At 45.7% G+C, this 17,503-nt stretch overlaps 1 long non-coding RNA gene across 1 annotated transcript; it reads right to left on the reverse strand.

The window, feature by feature from the left end:
* Positions 1-14,565: 14,565 nt before the first annotated feature.
* LOC140003220 (uncharacterized) lies at positions 14,566-17,503 on the reverse strand. The gene is made up of 3 exons (XR_011811477.1): positions 16,881-17,503; positions 16,635-16,784; positions 14,566-15,552 (listed from the first exon to the last, which is right to left on the reverse strand). It is a non-coding gene; the product is annotated as an uncharacterized lncRNA (long non-coding RNA).

Here is a 17,503-nt window from a genome sequence, read left to right on the forward strand (position 1 = left end):
TTTTAGAGCTACATTCAGTGTCACACTTGAGAGAGGAAGTTTGCCGCAATTTCTCACCAGGCTCAGAAGACTCTTTGCCGTACAAAACGTTTTCTTTTGAAATAAGGTCACGTTCTTTTGATCTTCTTGGTTTCTCCTTGTCTCCACTGTCATCACATTGGTACTGTGCGAGGTATTCATCCTTCCCAGTAGATTTCGGAGGGTCCGCGACACTGCACAAAATAAAATCACATTTCTCACTTCTGCTGAAGGACGTGAAGATTAACAGTAAAACCTTCCAAAGGCAAACAAACAAACAAAAACCTCCAGACTACAGGAACACTCGCAGAGATATGCCATTTAGAAACCACTCCTGTGATTAGGACACCTTCTCCAGCTCCCAGAGAAAGTGTTTTTTCCCCTCTTGCTTCTGAAGCCATTGCACTAAAAAAGCACACGCATCTGTCTCCCTCCACATGCTGCTGCTCTGAATAAGAGCCAGAAGATTCAAAACCACCCTATTTGGTCTCCCCACATAGCCGAAAAAGACACCAGTTGAAACAGAGTTTTCTACCTCTCTCCCAGGAATTTACATTCACATATCTTGTGACTGCAAAAATAGAAGGCGGGGCTCAAAAGGAACAGCCAGTGTTGGAAATGAAAAAAAGCAGCCCGTTTCTTCAGAGTCTTAAGCCTATGCTACTAGGAAAAAAAAAAAAAAAAAAAAAAAAAAAAAACAAAACAAGAGGAGAGGAGAACAACAGCGGGAAATTTACCTATTCTCCAGGTGTTCAATTGCAAAGCCTCCTCTGGAGGATCAACAGCTGTGAATTCAGCGTGCTTAGGAGAAATCAGATCTACGTCTGAACCACAACTATTTCAGTAGCATCACTAACTTATGTTACTCTGAAGAAGCAGTCAGCACCGTTTCTATGTTAAGAAATAGCTGAACAGTCTGTTATTCACAGGAATTATTCAGGTAGGCTTCTTTAGGTAGGCTGGGTTTCACTAGAACATTGCTCCGCAAGTCCCTTCTATTCCTTTTCCCCTTAGAATCTGGGGATGTTTCAGCTAAAAAGGAGGGCAGAAACACTCTCCGTAGGTCTCCACCATGTAGTAAAACAGCGCTGTGTACCTGGTTAACTTCTGCAGCCAGCAAAGCATTGCTATTTGCAGCAGTGCCCTGACCCCAGCCTCTTGCTGAGCTCCGTCCTGTGCTGCTCGGATGCTCCCGCTGCTCAGACACGGGGGCTTAGAGAGCCACCGGGCCAGCACAAGCCCCCGAGCTCACTGTCAAACTTCACTTTTGGCATCTTTCACTTCACCATCGCCGCCGGACGAGGAGCCCAGCAATGCCTGACGCCGCTCCGGGCTCACCTAAACGCGGGGCAGGAAATTCAGATTCAAAGCTGCGAAGGTTTTTCTTAGTGAAAGCATGGAATGAGTGGCCATCGGTGACTAACCTTACAGGAAGGCATTCACTTTGTGAATGCTGCAGTGAGTGAAGACTGAAGGCGTTTTCTGAGTGACCTAAGGAGAGCCCTCCCCGAAAAGCAGGACGTTTTATTGTCTATGTAACATCTCCTTTGAAGGCTCGAGCATGAGATACACCAGGTTTAAAATCTCAAGACACGGATCTGCCACCACAGAAGCAATACATTTCATCTACTAAGCCTAAATACCGTATTTTGCCTCCTCTGTAGGTTTAAAAAAACACGGCCATGCTTGAAGGAATGCATTCTCAGATATTCTACGTATTTACAGTGCTTTAATTAATACCACAGACATGTTGTGCTGTTGAGGGGAATTTGCAATTACATTTTCATTTCCAACCAAACGCAGCCTGACACAAATTGGGAGCAAAAGGAACTAATCATCTGGAAGCCGGGATATGCATCATTCGCCATTTTCTAAGAAAATGACAAAAATATAAAACCCCAGCAGTCTGAGAACGTGAGCGCTGAGGTAAAGGCCTGATCAAACAAACGCACACAACTATGATTTGTCCTTTTAACTCAGCAAAAGTCTGCAAACTGCCATGGTAGCAAATGAGGAGAAGGAGCTGGTATTTACAGAAGTTGCAGCTGAAGATTCAGATAAACCATTCGGGTCGATGCTCCCTTCCTGCAGGTTTAAGCTGCGGTCACATCGCCTATTTCAAACCCTTTTGATTTCTACCAGTCACCCCAGATCCCACCTATTTTGCACGTTTTCCAATCAATGAATTCGCTACATGATTTCTGGGGCAGAAGAGCAGGCCTGGTGAAGAGGAGCATGCCTGGTGCCATCATTCAATCAAATCAAAAGCGTCCAGGAGAAGCCCGGGGTGTGGTACTCACAGGGAATGTTTGCGAGCGGCCAAGTTCAGCAGAAGAGAATAGGCAGGACTGGAAGCCCAGGGGAACGAGATGCATCTGTTGTTGCAGGCAGCCCCAGCAAAATGTTACAGCTTCACTAGCCTGGGGCATGATTCCCCCCTTCCCTTTTCACAGCCAAGTACAATATTAGCTTGCCTTTTCTTTTTTTTTTTTATTATTATTATTATTATTTTTATTTCTTTTTGCCATCGTCAGGCTGAGGCCGGCTGAGAATATTTTGTGTCTAGACTAATAAATGTTTGTGCAGATTTTGCAAGAGCGGCTTATGGGAACAGAATCCACTTTTTGTTTTCTGCTGGAGGAAAAAAAATAAAATAAAAATAAAGGAGGAGCATTAAAAGCAACCAAGCACCCCCGTGCATTTGTTTGAAATTGCATATTACGGTGCTGCTATTTTATGTGCAATCAATACATAATTTGGAAGAAAAAAATGCTTTTAAAATTCAGAGCTATCCCTGAGCAGCTAAGGTTCTCTTGGAAACTGAAGGAGGAGTCTGAAATTATTGTTCTTTTGTTTGCCTCCCCCAGTGGGAAAGGCAGCACACAAGTAGAAACCACTGTGCTTTGAGGCGGCATGAATCATTAAGAATAAAGATTCCTCCCCCCCCTCCCCCTCCAATTAAACATGAGATATTAAAACTGAATCTAGGACAAAGGTAAACTAAACAGACGCCTTCCTTCCCAGGCAGTCAGTGGGTTAAATCAAATATCAAAGGGGCAACATCAACCTTATAACTTCCTCTGCCGAAATTAAAAAAAAAAATAAAGGTAACTTCTATTTTGCCTGCCCCGACCCCAATCGCATCGCCCGAATGGGTGCAAACTGCTGGGATATGTGAGGGCCCAAGCCTACATTTTCCCTTTTTCGTATTTGTTGGAGGAGGGCGGGGTATCTCCAGATGAAATGGCTGACCGAGCTTTTTATTTCCTCGCTTTGGGTGGAAATGACTGAATCTTTCCAGGCAGCGGAGCAGTGCTCGACCGGCTCCCTCGGCCTCCCCGCGTGGGAAGAGCTCTGCCGGGAGCAGCCCGCGTAACCCTCAGATGCCAGCCCCATCAGGATTAGGTCCAGCAATGGGATGTTGGCTCCTCTAAGTGAGGACGCATCCTCTCGAAACACATACACAGAGATTTAAATGAGATATTCCCAAGAACACTTGCCTATTCTTTCAGCACGTGTGCAAAGAGTAAATTCATTTTACTTCATTCCTCTTTTTCTCAACTCTCCCCTCCTTCCTCTGGAAGGAAACAGCCAAGCAATATTAGCAGGGCCTTCCTTTTCCCCTGGTGGAGTCCAAGAACGCGAGAATTGAGAAAAGCGACTTGTCAGGAATCAAGTTTAAGAAGAGTGTTTGTGGACTGCGAGGTAAAATACCGGAAGCTGTAATCAGAAACACAACTTTTAACTAAAAAAAGCTTCTTTCCATTGTAAATTATTCCAGTTAGTGAAATAACAAATTAGTTCTCTGCTCAGCCACAGCCTCCTCCACCAAATTTAAGTAAAACCTGCAAAGAAGTTGAAGTTGTAAAACATTTGTCAGATGCAAGGGGCAGCGTTGCGTGGGTTAGCATCACGCTCAGATGCCCACAGTACCAACAGGTGCTTTCTTTCCAGAGGCACTGGCTCCTCCACGAGTTCCCCGCACGAAGAACTGAAGAAGCTGCAGGCAGGGTGAGCCTTCCTCAGTCCTCATCCTCACAGCGAGGAGTACTGGGGACGGGGAGCTGTGTTTCAGCTTGCTAAGAAGCAGAAACCCCCCGAGTTTTCAGACGGGCTCCGCTCAGCTCCCCTTGTGACTGCTGCTCGGGACACGACCCTGCCTTGCTCAGCACCCTCGACTCCAGCAGGTGCTGCTGCTGGCAGCTGCCCTATGTATACAAAAAAGAAGAAACCAACACAGTATTTTCCTGCTTTTAAGTATATCCCAAAGGTTTACTAGGCATTGTGACGTTCTGCAGAAGCCCACAGCTGTAACTAAGGTTTGTGGGGTGTAGAGGGGCTGGGGGCTAAACAAGGCCAAGAAGAGCCACATCTCCTCCCCGGTTGTCTCCCCTGTACTCTTTTTAGGACATCCAACATTCCCAGATCTTGTTTTGTCCCAGTGACCAAACAGGAGCCTGGCACTCATGCACTACGCCTTAAAACCTCTACAAACCGTGCGCCTAAGTCACAGCACTCATTATAAGCCGGCAGTTCTTTCTGGTCTCACAAACTATATGTGGCTTGAGAGATGCTCTCCAGATTCAGGGCGCTGAACACCTGCAGCCTTTGCCATAACCATGACAAAGTTCAGGAGCTCCCTGCTGGCTCCAAGGCTGGCTCCAGCAGCGGCTTCAAGCTGTGGGTCAAGAAGGCCAAGACACCCAACGAGAACCTGCAACACCAAGTGGCTTTCTGGAACGGCTCCAAACACAACTGGAAGCCTGTTGGTTTTTTTGGAAGTGAGCTCTTCTGGACCTGTTAGGTGCAAGCAGAAGTCAAACTCTCAAAGCATGTTTGTATCATTAAGCTCTCCATGATCTATCTCCAAGGTCTTCTAAGAGCTAGTAGCAACGTGGTCAGAGTTCTTGCCTGTTTTTCCCTTCACGTTCTTCCACGTCAGCAGCCCTGTGCTCCCTTTGGGCTGACTTCCAGAGCTGGGTAGAAAGGATCCCCTGGAAGCAGAGATGCTGCTTTATGCAACACCTTGCAGCTCACTGCACTCTGAAGGGTACACGAAAAGAGGTGAGTGGTCCTGGTGTGGTTCCTTCCAGCTCTCAGAAAGGCAAGAGAACTGGAAATGAACCATCAGCCAAAGGGAGGCACGGCGCAGCCTTATGAAATGCCATCTGGCTGCTACAGGATAAGGAAAGGAGGCATTTTTGGTGGCTCCCATCTCCACAGAAAAAGAAACAACTATTTATGCAGCAGAGTGGTTGGAGTATTTCAGGAGGCCCTGAGCTACCCCAAAAAACAACAACGAAACCACAAACCAAACCGAAACCAAACCAAACTAACATGATGGACTGCAATAAAAGATGAACATCAGAATTAATACTACCCATGACAATAAAGATGTTGAAAACTTGAGTCATCACATCCCTTGTGTAGACTGCAGGAGGAAGCACCTTTAGTGCCTGATGTGACAGTGTCAGAAAGTTAATTAATAACACCACAAAACTGGATTCCTGTGAGCACACACTCGGCAAAGGTGATACAACCGACAGCCGGACTTGAACACTGATACTGGTACCTGACTGGGAAATAGCGAGGAAACAAAGGGAGGAGGGGAAACCGTGCTATCCTGAAAATTGCATCACTTGTTTACAAGTCACCGGCAACTCCGAGGCAAACCATCTCGGGCATTTATGGATCAGTGACCTCACGTCTCTGGCACAGGACGGAGAGGGAATACCGACCGTGAGTTCACAGAAGGGAACAGCGCGTCCAGGCCCTCCTGCACTGCGCCAAATGTGGTCAGAATGTCCCCTCCCCTCATCACCCCAAAACTTATCACGTAGGACTTCTATTAAACAGACCCCAAAGAGCTCCTTCTGTCAATTTTGCAACAGGCTCATGTCCTGGTTTCAGTTAGCACAGAATTAATTTTCTTCCTAGTAGCTGGTGGAATGCTGTGTTTTGGCTTAGGATGAGAAGAGTGCTGATAACACCCCGATGCTTTAATTGTTGCAGAGCAGTGCTTATACTAAGCCAAGGACATCTCAGCCTTTTGCTCTGTCCTGCCAACGGGCAGGCTGGGGGTGCAGTAAGAGCTGGGAGGGGACAGACCCAGGACAGGTGACCCAAACTAGCCAAAGGGGTATTCCATCCCATCTGACGTCATGCTAAACAATATATAGGGGTGGCTAGCTGGGGGGAGGGGGCCGGACTGCTCGGGGTTAGGCTGGGCATCGGTCAGCGGGTGGTGAGCAATGGCATTGTGCATCACTTGTTTGTACATACTATTACTTTCGTATTATCACCATTGTATCATTATTATTATTATTGTTATTATTATTTTTGTTATTATTATTTTCCTGTCTTATTAAACTGTCTTTATCTCAACTCACGGGCTTCACTCTCCATTTCTCTCCCCCGTCCCAGAGAGGGAGGGGGGAGGGTGAGCGAACGGCTGCGTGGTGTTTAGCTGCCGGCCGGGTTAAACCACGACAGCTCAGCATTTCTCAAAATTAGAGAGGCTAATTTCATAATATACAAAAATACTGCATCTGGCACAGGGGAATTCTCAGCTAGACTTCAGCCTTGAGACAAAGCGAAACTGACCATAGAAATAGAGATTGGCCAGAGCTCAGCCACAAGAGAGTATGCCTCCGTTATATTTATTATGTGCAAACAGAACTAGAAAAACAGTTTACACTGACTTGCTGCTTTAGAAGTTAGTTCCATAAAGATGGAAGAAATTCTCAACTCAAACTTGAAGAAAGCATCAGACTTCAAAACCAGTCGTAGATCTTTGAAGTAAGACTGTTATGAATTCAGAAGTCACATCCAAACAAAAAGATCATTTATATTAATGGTAACTAGATTAAAAAAAATTTAATCCTGTCCCTCAGGCTTTGTAAGTGACTGGGGAAAAAACAGTGCAAGGATAGTAATAAGCCTAAGTGAAACACCACAAACTGCTAAGGGAAGCAAAAGATCCAAGGAAACAGCCTTTTTGGTACATTAGGAACAAAAGGAATCCTAACAACAGCACAAAGTCCATCACTTGACAGAAATTCTTCAGCGTAGAGAAATTTACAAAAGGCAGAACCGTTCAAAACCAAGCTCTAACAGGCTCCAGGGACGCATGGACACGCAGCGATAAACATCGGTTTTCCTAGTAATAACCAGCAGAGATAAATGACGACAATTACGGCTAGCAAACGGAGCGCTGGATGCAGCTGAAGCAGGTACAGGTCATCGAGGGCTTGGCAAGAGAAGAGAGAGCCCAGGAGAGCCACAAGAAGCATTCAAGGAGTAGGAAAGCCTCACAAAGAGAATGCGTGCCCTACCTCCAAGTGTTATGTCTCAAACTTGTCTTTGTTAAACAAGCACAGTGCACAGGTGCTTTACGGAAATGCAAAGGGCTTTTTGGCTGAGGAAAGCTAGTAGGACTGCCAGCCTGAAGTTAGCAGTCACCTCGTTTAGAAAAAATGGCACCTCCTTCTAACGAGCTCCGGAGAACCCAATTAACAGCGTAACTGGAAGAGGCTGCCTTGCTGGCAATGTTTCAAGACGGTAACAAATGGGTTTTCTACATAATGTCTGCTTGTTCGGGGAGGTTTGGACTTACAGCCTATGGCATTTAGGTCCTGGGGTTTGCCTCATACAGGTTGATCTCCACAGCTGGACCAGGTTCCTCAGAGCACCCACCAGCTCCTCGTGCGTGAAACCCCTCTGAGCAAACACCAACACAGCACAGGCTGCTGCTTAACACCAGCAGCACAGCTTTCCAAACTCCCCTCTCCTTTCCCCCTCCAGCGGGCTGCTCGTGTTCACCTCAGGCCTTCCACAACAAAGCCCCCTTTGCACGGATCGCCGTGCACTTTGACAGCCCCAAGGCGCTCTCTGGGGCGCCTGTCCCGGCTGGGACCGCCACCTCAGCCTTGACTCACCCTTCAACGAAGCCAAACTCCTCCGTCAAGCCTGACAGGGAGCCCCAGCACCTACCGGGCAGCGCTGACAGCCGCAGCCTCTCCGCTCCCTCAGAGCCCCGCCGCTGCCTCCATTAGGTGCCTCGCCCCGCCGGCTGCCGATCTCCAGCGCCGCGCAGCACCTGGGGGTCAGCCGGGCGTCAGGGCGGCCCCTGGTACCGCAAAAGCCCCCGGCACCGCAAAACCCCCCGGCAGGGCTGGGGACATGGCCCCGCTCCCCTCCCACCGCCACACCGAGCGCGTGTGTGTATATATAGAGGGGGGGGGAGCCCGGTCTCGGCTGGCTCCGTCCCGTTTCAAGGCACGGAAAGCGAAGTTGCTCGCCCTGCCCGTGTGCCCCCCATACCCCCGGCTCTGTCACAGCCCAACCGCGCCCCGTTCCCCCCTCACAGAGCCGGGGAAGGGGTGCTCGCAGCCGCCCCTCTCCTCAGGGCCGGCCGGGGGAGCGCCTCGCCTTCTCCCCGGGGGTCTCCCGTGGCCGCCTGGGGTCGCCTCCCGCAGCCGCCTCGCCCCCCTCTCCTCTCAGCCCCGCCGCCTGCCTCCTCCGCCGCCGCCGCCATTTTGTGTCTCCGGGAGTCGTCCGCCGCCGGCGGGGTGGGTCCTGAGCCGTCGCCAAGTCCCAGCTCCGCCGGCCGCCCGGGCCCTCGCCTCGCAGCCCGCGGCACCCACTCGCATCCTCCTGGCGCCTCGCAGCTTCCCCCCCCGTCCCCGGGAGGGTTTGAGAGCCGGGCAGGGCCAGGCAGCGGCGGGCCGCGGTGCCTCAGCCTCCCCCGGCAGGGAGCGGGGCGGAGCCACTCCGCCCGGCAGGCGGCGGCCGGCCCGGCTCGGCTCGCCTCGCCTCGGCTCAGGGCATAAAGGCGCTGAGGGCGCCCGGCTCCCCGACCTCGGCTTCTTCTCCAGCCCCGAGTTCCCCTCAGGTGCCCGCTGCTGAGGGAGGAATGCCCTCCGGGGCTGGCTGGGACACCCCCAAAACCTTTGGAGAAAAAACAAACAAACAGCGAACAAACAAAAAACCCACCCCCAACCCCCTTTTTTTCCACCTCCAAGTTGAATAAAGAGGAGCTCTTCCTTCAGTACGTGTCCAGATATCTTAGTCTACGCTTCGCTTTAACTCCCACTACATACTTTTCTTCAATACCGCTGCTTTTAGCAATGTTTTTACCTCAGACGCTAAAAGTTGATCTTTTCCCCAAGTCAGAAAAAACAGAATGGGGCTTCTGGGAACCCTTAGCTGTGACAGCTGTTCATGTCCAACCGAGATTTACACCTTTATATATATTTAACTGTGAAGGTCTTCTTCTCTCCAGACTAATAACGGGGAGAAGTTTGCCCAAAACTTTGAAGAGCAAAAGTTTTGATGCCAGGAACGCTCCTGCTTCCTCGTTGCCTGTCATTCCCTTTTAAGTATGAAATTTTCCAGTTGCAATGCAATGAGCTGACTGTGGTTCCAGAGGTAAAGATGCATTTAGGATACCAGGTTTTCAACATCGTCTTGAAGTGGATAAGAAGAAACACATTTTTGCCTCAGTGATATTTTTTTTTCCTCTCCTTTGCCTGGAGATGCAATGAAAGCTTCCTGTTGTCCGCTCAACACAGGCATCTTCTTCACGGTAGCTTTTTAAATACAGTGCTAACAACACAGCTCTTTGTTCCCTTCTGTACATCTACTGAAACGCAGATTAGGTGCCAGGCGTAGGTCAGTCTTGGAAAAAGCTGCCACCCCTAACACACTGACGGAAACGTCGGCATTGAGTTGCACCTGGCTCACGATTTGCCAGTGTTTGCCTAGAAAGCTCCATGGTTTATATAGCATAGATAGATCCTGAAACAATTGAGAAAAGTTAGACTTGGAGCACTGTGTCCAGCAGTTCTGGGCTCCCCAGTACAAAAAAGACAGGGGTCTCCTGGAAAGAGTCCAGCAGAGGGCAACAAAGACGATAATGGGGCCTGGAGCATCTCCCCTGTGAGGAAAGGCTGAGAGACCCGGGGCTGTTCAGCCTGGAGAAAAGACTGAGAGGGGATCTCCTCAATGTGTATAAATATCTGAGATGTGGTGGACAGAGGGATTTGGCCAACCTCTTTTCAGTGGTTTGTGGGGACAGGACAAGGGGCAATGGCCACAAAATGGAGCCCAGGAAGCTCCGCACCAACATGTGAAAGAACTTCTTCACGGTGAGGGTGACGGAGCACTGGGACAGGCAGCCCAGGGAGGTTGTGGAGTCTCCTTCTCTGGAGATATTCAAGGCCCATCTGGATGCCTACCTGGGCAACCTGCTCTAAGGAACCTGCTTTGGCAGGGGAGTTGGACCCGATGATCTCTGCAGGTCCCTTCCAACCCCTACAATTCTAACAAAAAGGACTGGTTCATATTCATACTGGTGCCACAGTGGTGGAAGACGCTTATTAGACTGGCCTAGAAACCTGAAGTAATGTGCTCAGGAGTGCTAGCTAGTATCCCAAAAACTCAGCCCTGTAGAATGCAGTCACGGGAGAAAGATGACAATGCACTTACAACAGATTAGGAAAAAAGCTAGGAAGCAGAAATGGATATTTTTATGGTGTACTCTTTTGAGCACCTCAGAAGTTCTTGTCACCTGTCTTGTCTGTGATTCCTCAACTTCATGTTCATTATATAAAGGATTTCTCAAAAAGTCATTTTAGAGAACAAGAAAAGCAAACCATATACACAATCCCATTAAAAATGTCAAGCATAGATAAAAAACATCATACGATGGGTGAGCAATGTCTGACGGGTAGGGCTCAGAGGGTTATGGTAAATGGGGCTACATCAGGCTGGTGGCTGGTCACCAGTGGGGTCCCCCAGGGCTCCGTTTTAGGGCCAGTTCTTTTCAATGCTTTTATAAACAATTTGGATGTAGGACTAGAAGGTGTTTTGAGCAAATTTGCTGATGACACTAAACTTGAAGTTGTTGACTGTTGAGGGTGGAAAGGCCTTGCAGAGAGATCTGGACAGATTGGAGAGCTGGGCGATCACCAACCGCATGAAGTTTTACAAGAGCAAGTGCCGGGTCCTGCACCGGGGGACGGGGCAACACTGGTTATATGTACAGACTGGGCGATGAGATGCTGGAGAGCAGCTCTGCAGAGACGGATCTAGGGGGGTCGTGGTTGACAGCAAGTTGAGTATGAGCCAGCAGTGTGCCCTGGCAGCCAGGAGGGCCAACCATACCCTGGGGTGCATCAAGCACAGCACTGCTAATCGGTTGAGGGAGGTGATTGTCCTGCACTGCTCCGCGCTGTGCGGCCTCACCTCGAGCACTGTGTGCAGTTCTGGGCACCACAGTACAAAAAGAACATTAAACTGTTGGAGAGTGTCCAGAGAAGAGCTACGAAGATGGTGAAGGGCCTTGAGGGGAAGACATATGAGGAGCGGCTGAGGGCACTGGGCCCGTGCGGCCTGGAAAGGAGCAGGCTGAGGGGAGACCTCATCGCGGTCTACAGCTACCTCATGAAAGAATCATAGAAACACAAGGTTGGAAAGGACCCACAAGATCATCTAGTCCAACCATCCTTCTATTACCATTACTACCTATTACTAAAATAGCAGTAAGCACAAATGAAAGCTTAAGAACACTTTCTATTACTATAAAAATAAATAATTTGTAATACATGGTTAGTAATATTTAGCAAACAGTGTGCTACCACCATCACAACGGCCTATTACCCCTTCTAGCTTCAGAGGCATCCTTACACATCCAAAATAGAGAGGAGGATATAAACTATATGGATCTCTCTCAGCAGTGGTTTCACAACAATTAGAAGGAAGAAACAGTTGCTGAGAAGCCACAACAAGCTCAAGTTAATTTCTGGACTTTGAATAATTACTCCTTAAGTTCTCTCTCTCTCCATACAGTAGAGCACGCTCCTGACTAACTTGTACAGTGCACTCTGAATAGGAGAGATTTGTTTGCCTAAGCTAAAGGAAGAAATAGAAAACCAAGAAAGCTACTTAACTTTTAACACTTAAATTAAATGTTAAGTTACAAAAGTTCACAGGCCATGAGATAACATAAATAAATCCCTTCTCGAGCTAAAAGATCTCATTTTTTTTTTCAGGAGCGGCCTCCCTGAATCTAAATAATCCTCTCACAGGCAGAACAGAGTGTCCGTTCTAACTCTTTATCACATGTGGAAGAAGAGATCGAGATGACCAGTGCCTAAAAAAAAGAGGCACTCTCTTTTCAAGGCAGACTGATCGGCACAACAAATTTCATCTGTTCTCAAGCACAAGCAACTCTAAGATAAATGGGTTCAAGGATCTTCAATGTGAAGAGTGAATATCCAAGCGTATACTGGGAACACCTGACTTGGACCATGGACGCCTCACACAGATTTCTGAGGAGTTCGGACAACTCCGAAATCATCTTTTACAGGAAGAGACCAGAGAATTTGACTCAGTGTAAAACTGGCACAGGCAGAAATCTCCCCAATTACAGATGCTCAAGCGCATTAGTTAAAAAGAGATTAGAGTGTGACTAGAGAGAAGTCTCAAACTCTTGTTATATACTTAAATTTCTCTCCAAGGATGGAACAACTGCTATCACCGTGCATGACTGGCTGTAGAGGGAGAGAGCGAGTGAAAGACTTAGAAAAGCACCTTCCCTTCGTAGTCCTCCCGCTCCCAAAATGGTTCCCAAGGAAAACTACTGACAGACTAAGGTTAACTGCTTTGAAAGGGCTGTGTGGGTGGACCCATTGTCTTCAAGTTCAAGCTTTTTCCTGCAGAAACTGCCAACAGTTATGCCAAATATAACAATTGTTTTGCAAGGTGGATAAACGTCTTCCAGACTGAAAGGGAGAAGTCGTACTGTTGTTGTCTGTGCACAGACAGCTAAGCAGTGAAGAGCAATGCTAAACAACCACGATACCCCAGAACACACAAATACTGCGTAACAGTGACAGAAAGTGCTAGCATTCAAAACAAAAATTACCTCCACCAAATCGGTTTTGTCGTAGTCTTCTCTCTGGTTGTAAATACACTGATTAATGACGCCATATACTTTTTCCAGGTGATAAATGTCAAATCCCTTCGTTATCTCAGTGACAAAGCATAACAATTTCTGAAGACAACAATGGAGCAAAACAACAACTTTGAATACGCTCTATATGTTTTCGGAGGTTGAACAGTAACAATACAAATGAGAGCCTACTTTTTCTTACGCTATTAAATAAAATGTGACACTTCAGAGAACAGATTAAATATCCCATGAGATTTCAGCAGGGAAAATGAGTTAATTTTTCATATTTCAGAGAAAGGAAAGGCTGAAATTTCGGACAATCTTTTACTACTAACCAATCTATCACATCAGTGGTTGTAATTGCAAGTCGACTGCTCCCAAAGCAGCAGGGAATGACACGATCCTCTTTGTAGGACAGCTGCTGCCACAGCAAAGCCACTGTTGCATTTCATTAGAGAAGCATTGCAGCAGCGTGGGGCACTGTAAAAAGGCTGCAGATCTTGTAGATACAGCTGTGCCAGCTGGAAAAGGAAGCACCCTTAGGTGATTACCTTTACCCACGTGTGCCATGCCTACAACTCTGCTGGCAGAACAGATTGCTCAAACGCCCAGAGCAAAGGTGGATTAGTTTGCTCAATCCTACCTTTAAATTCAGGGGTGGGTAAATAGCAAAGCGACTGCTTGTAGCAATCACCTCTCTCTCACACAGTCATTTCTATTACCAAAGATGCAGAGATGATAATCTCTGGCACAGCAACAGTGACAAGCTAGTGGCAGCACCTTCTTCCACTGCCACAGCTGTCCATTACCTGTGTGAGCCTGCAAGCATGTAGCTTTAGGGAGCAGCCATACCAAATGGAAATACTACTGCCCCCTGGAAATAATGCTGCTTATCATCTTATCAGCAAACTCTGCCTCCTTCATGTATATATATATTTATATATATATATATATATACACACACACACACAATATAAGAAATTCTAATACTGCACTTTCAAGGAATTTCAGAAAAGTAGTCACTTCTCCATGGCTAGCTAGTTTACGTCAACCTGCTAACTTCAGGTTTAATATCATCACTGCAAGAAATAAAGATCCTTTTCAGGTTCTTAATACATCAAAGCATGAAAAAAAATCCCCAAATAAAAGCCCTCAAACCCATCATAAGAATTATGAATCATTAAAATGATATCCATAATAGTACTAGCAGGTTGTCAGTGTGGTATTTTAAAATTCAGCAAGGCCTTTTGTCTTAAAAATTAGGCAAAGAATCTGTCTCCTAAACTACAGATGACCAGAAGCAAATGGTAGCCTACAGAAATCTCCATGAGGTGTGGAAACTAAACAGTCACAGTGCATTACAGGCTGAATTATTTCACTATCTGTATGTCCTTCCAATTAATTGTTTTAATTGGCATTGGTTAACAATGGGCTTAATTTGCAATTTTACATGACGCAGGAATATGTCCTATTTGAGCATTAAAAAAAAGCTGAAATTAGACATACTTTGAGCTCATAGCGATCCACAATAACTATGTAGTCTGTCTCCGTAGGGACTTGTACAGTGTTCTCATCACTTACCTGTTGTTGGTCTTCTTCCCAAGAACGTTCAGGAGTCACCGCTTGAAATGCCCAGGAATCTGGAAGGACACAGATTTCTTCAGTCAGGTTTTCTGTTTATCTAGAATACAGTCTCAGTGAAGTATCCTGTACCTGCCAAACAGTCTCTTTCTACAAATACAGAGACAGAATTGTTATCGTCTTCACTGAGAAATACTTGGCTTCTCCCTTCTTTCCAGCTAAAGTCACTGCTCCACAAAAATTAGAAACTAAGACAAAAAAAGCAAACAAAAATACCCACAAACAAACCAAAAGCACTAATGAAAAGCTTAATAGTGGAAAAAAATAGTCATGTTGCCAATTCAGGTTAGGGAACACATCTTAGAGTACAACATTAGGGCTTAAGTCTCCTATTCCACATGTTACTCTGGATCCACGCATCTTGAAGTGCAGCTTTTTCACCTAAGCTGCTCGTTATTGGAAAGCACCTCGTACAATAAAAGAATGTCAGTGACTGCTGGCTTTCAGTTAGGTACCATTAGAAAAAAAACAGACTTCAGAATCAAAAAAACAGCACCTACAGAAACATGCGGGCTTGGCTTGCACAATTAGAGGAGCAACATCATTACGGAATAAACTGTGTGATGACTTTTGAGAGCTGTAACAGAAAAAATAGAGTGAAATTGAAGGCTAAAGCTAATAAATAGTGCAATCCTCCTCAGCAAGAATAAGGTGCTAAAGGATCTGTTGGACTTCTCCCTTACCATTTGAACTTGGATTTTCATTAGTTATAGTTCCCCATCTTGGTGGGGAATATTCACAAAGCTTAGCACTTTCCTTTTCAGTGTTAAGTTTTACTTGACATATGTCAGAAACATGTTTGTCCACAAACTCTTCTTCATCACTATCGTTTTGGTCATCTGTTGGTACTCTGTTCTCTGTATCGAATTGAGAACTCCTTCTTCGCTTTGCTGCAGCATGCGCACAGTTGTTCCTTCTGCACTTTCTTTCTGACGCACCTACAAAGAGACAGCATAAAAAAGTAATCCAAAACATAACCAAAAGAATTCTTTCTTCAAAATCCATTATCTTCATCTTACTTGACTGACAAGGAAAACAAAGGAACTGAGCTACCACTGCCTACATATGCTGAGAAAAGAGTTGAAAGTTAATGGGGTCAGTTTGCTATTAAGATTAAAAACAAGCAAACAAACCACACACACTGCTATGGAATTTCATTCACTAAACAGTCACTTTCAGGATTTTACATGCTGAGGATTCTTACTTTGGATTGGCAGTATTAATACAACGTGAGGTTATTTGATAAAGTCACTGTCTTACTGCATGAACTAATACAGATGAACATCATAAAAGCCTCTGGAAATAAGCTCTCCTTCGAGTCTGGTATCAAGCTGAAGACTTCAAAAGCTGAATACATGTTTGGAAGAGATTAATTAATGAGACAATTTTAAGGGAATATTCAAAGGAGAAAAAACGTGAAGACTTATACCTCGTATGCTTCCTGATTCGGTAAACCTTTTGTGAAAAAACAAACTTTGTGGTTTTGCCCAACATTCGTAGTATTCATATAGTATTGCAAAAGGATATGGGTGGAGTCCATGGCAAAATTCCCACTCTCACTAGTTAGACTTCCCTCCTTCAACTGGAAATCATAGTATGAGGTAGCTAAGATTTTAGCATTTGGGGAAGGGAGGGGTGGAGTGGGGGTAAAAATACCATTTTGCATAATTAAAAACTAGTTAAGTATTCAGAAACTGCCATCCACAACATTTTTTACCTCAAGAATTAGCAATTTAGGGGCGACTAAATGGCAATTGGGCCGTCAAAGTTTTTGTTTGTTTGTTTTGTTTTATTTTGTTTTTTGTTTTTTTTTGTTTTTTATATTGTAAACCAACTTTCTTTGAACTTTAATTCATAACTATATTGAATGGATGACCTCTGGATTTCTCTCTCACATTTTGAAGTAAATTTGAAAACAAAATACCTCTGGCATAAAGAGCCAGGCATCAGAGACACCTGTTGCGCCTCAAGGACAGAGAAGGTATGAATGACAAGAGCAGCTGAATAAAATGCAACTTACCATTAGAAATGGGTGTACTGGCATCTACAGGTGCCGCTGTCATCGCCTCATTTTCATTACTCTCTTCATCTGGTTTGTCGTCTTCAGTAGCAGGGTTCTGCTGTGGTGACTTGGAGTTGTCACATGGAGCACATGCTGGAGAGGTGCGACCTTGCATTAAAGAATAGATACCAAAGATCTTCGTTGTGCATTTTCAGTTACAAATGCAGAGACAAGTCTTAAAATCCTTAGCGTTAAAGCACGTACCTCTTTTCTCACGAGATTCTTTAATTTGTTCACAAAGTCGTCCAAACTCTGTACCATTTTGTTCCTCACCATTGAATATGCAGTGTCTTGCAAAACATAGGCTCTGTGACAATCTGAAATTTTACAGACTTTAACTGAATGTTGTCTACCAACCAATGAAACTGTTTTGATCACAGAAAAAAATTGCTTTCTTCATAGGTTGGTTCCGAAAGGTTATCTCAGTGAATATTTTCAGCATATCAACATAGAAGTTAATTAAAACAAAAGCACTAGTTCCTTGGGAACATTTATATCACAATTCCATGCCCAAGTAGCAAAATGATAAAATATTTACAATGTGGTAAGAGATGTTCTCTGTGGATGTCCAAAATCATCGAATCCATCCAAAGTCTATTGTCCGCACACAGCATTTATCCATCTATACGTTTGACAGATTTTTTAAACTAGGGCTAAAAAGCACATCCTCACTTGTAGATCTTTGATCTGGGTAGTACTCTAAGGCATTGTTACAGATTAGATCGATGTCCTTCAGATAGTCTCCTGCAGCGGGGTACTGGCACGAGTCAATTTGAGTCAGAACTGTTAAAAGATCCATCGGCTCTTTAATCCTTGTGGCATAGTCA

Source organism: Anas platyrhynchos, chromosome 9, assembly GCF_047663525.1.
Source record: "Anas platyrhynchos isolate ZD024472 breed Pekin duck chromosome 9, IASCAAS_PekinDuck_T2T, whole genome shotgun sequence".
In the NCBI taxonomy this organism is placed as follows: domain Eukaryota; kingdom Metazoa; phylum Chordata; class Aves; order Anseriformes; family Anatidae; genus Anas; species Anas platyrhynchos.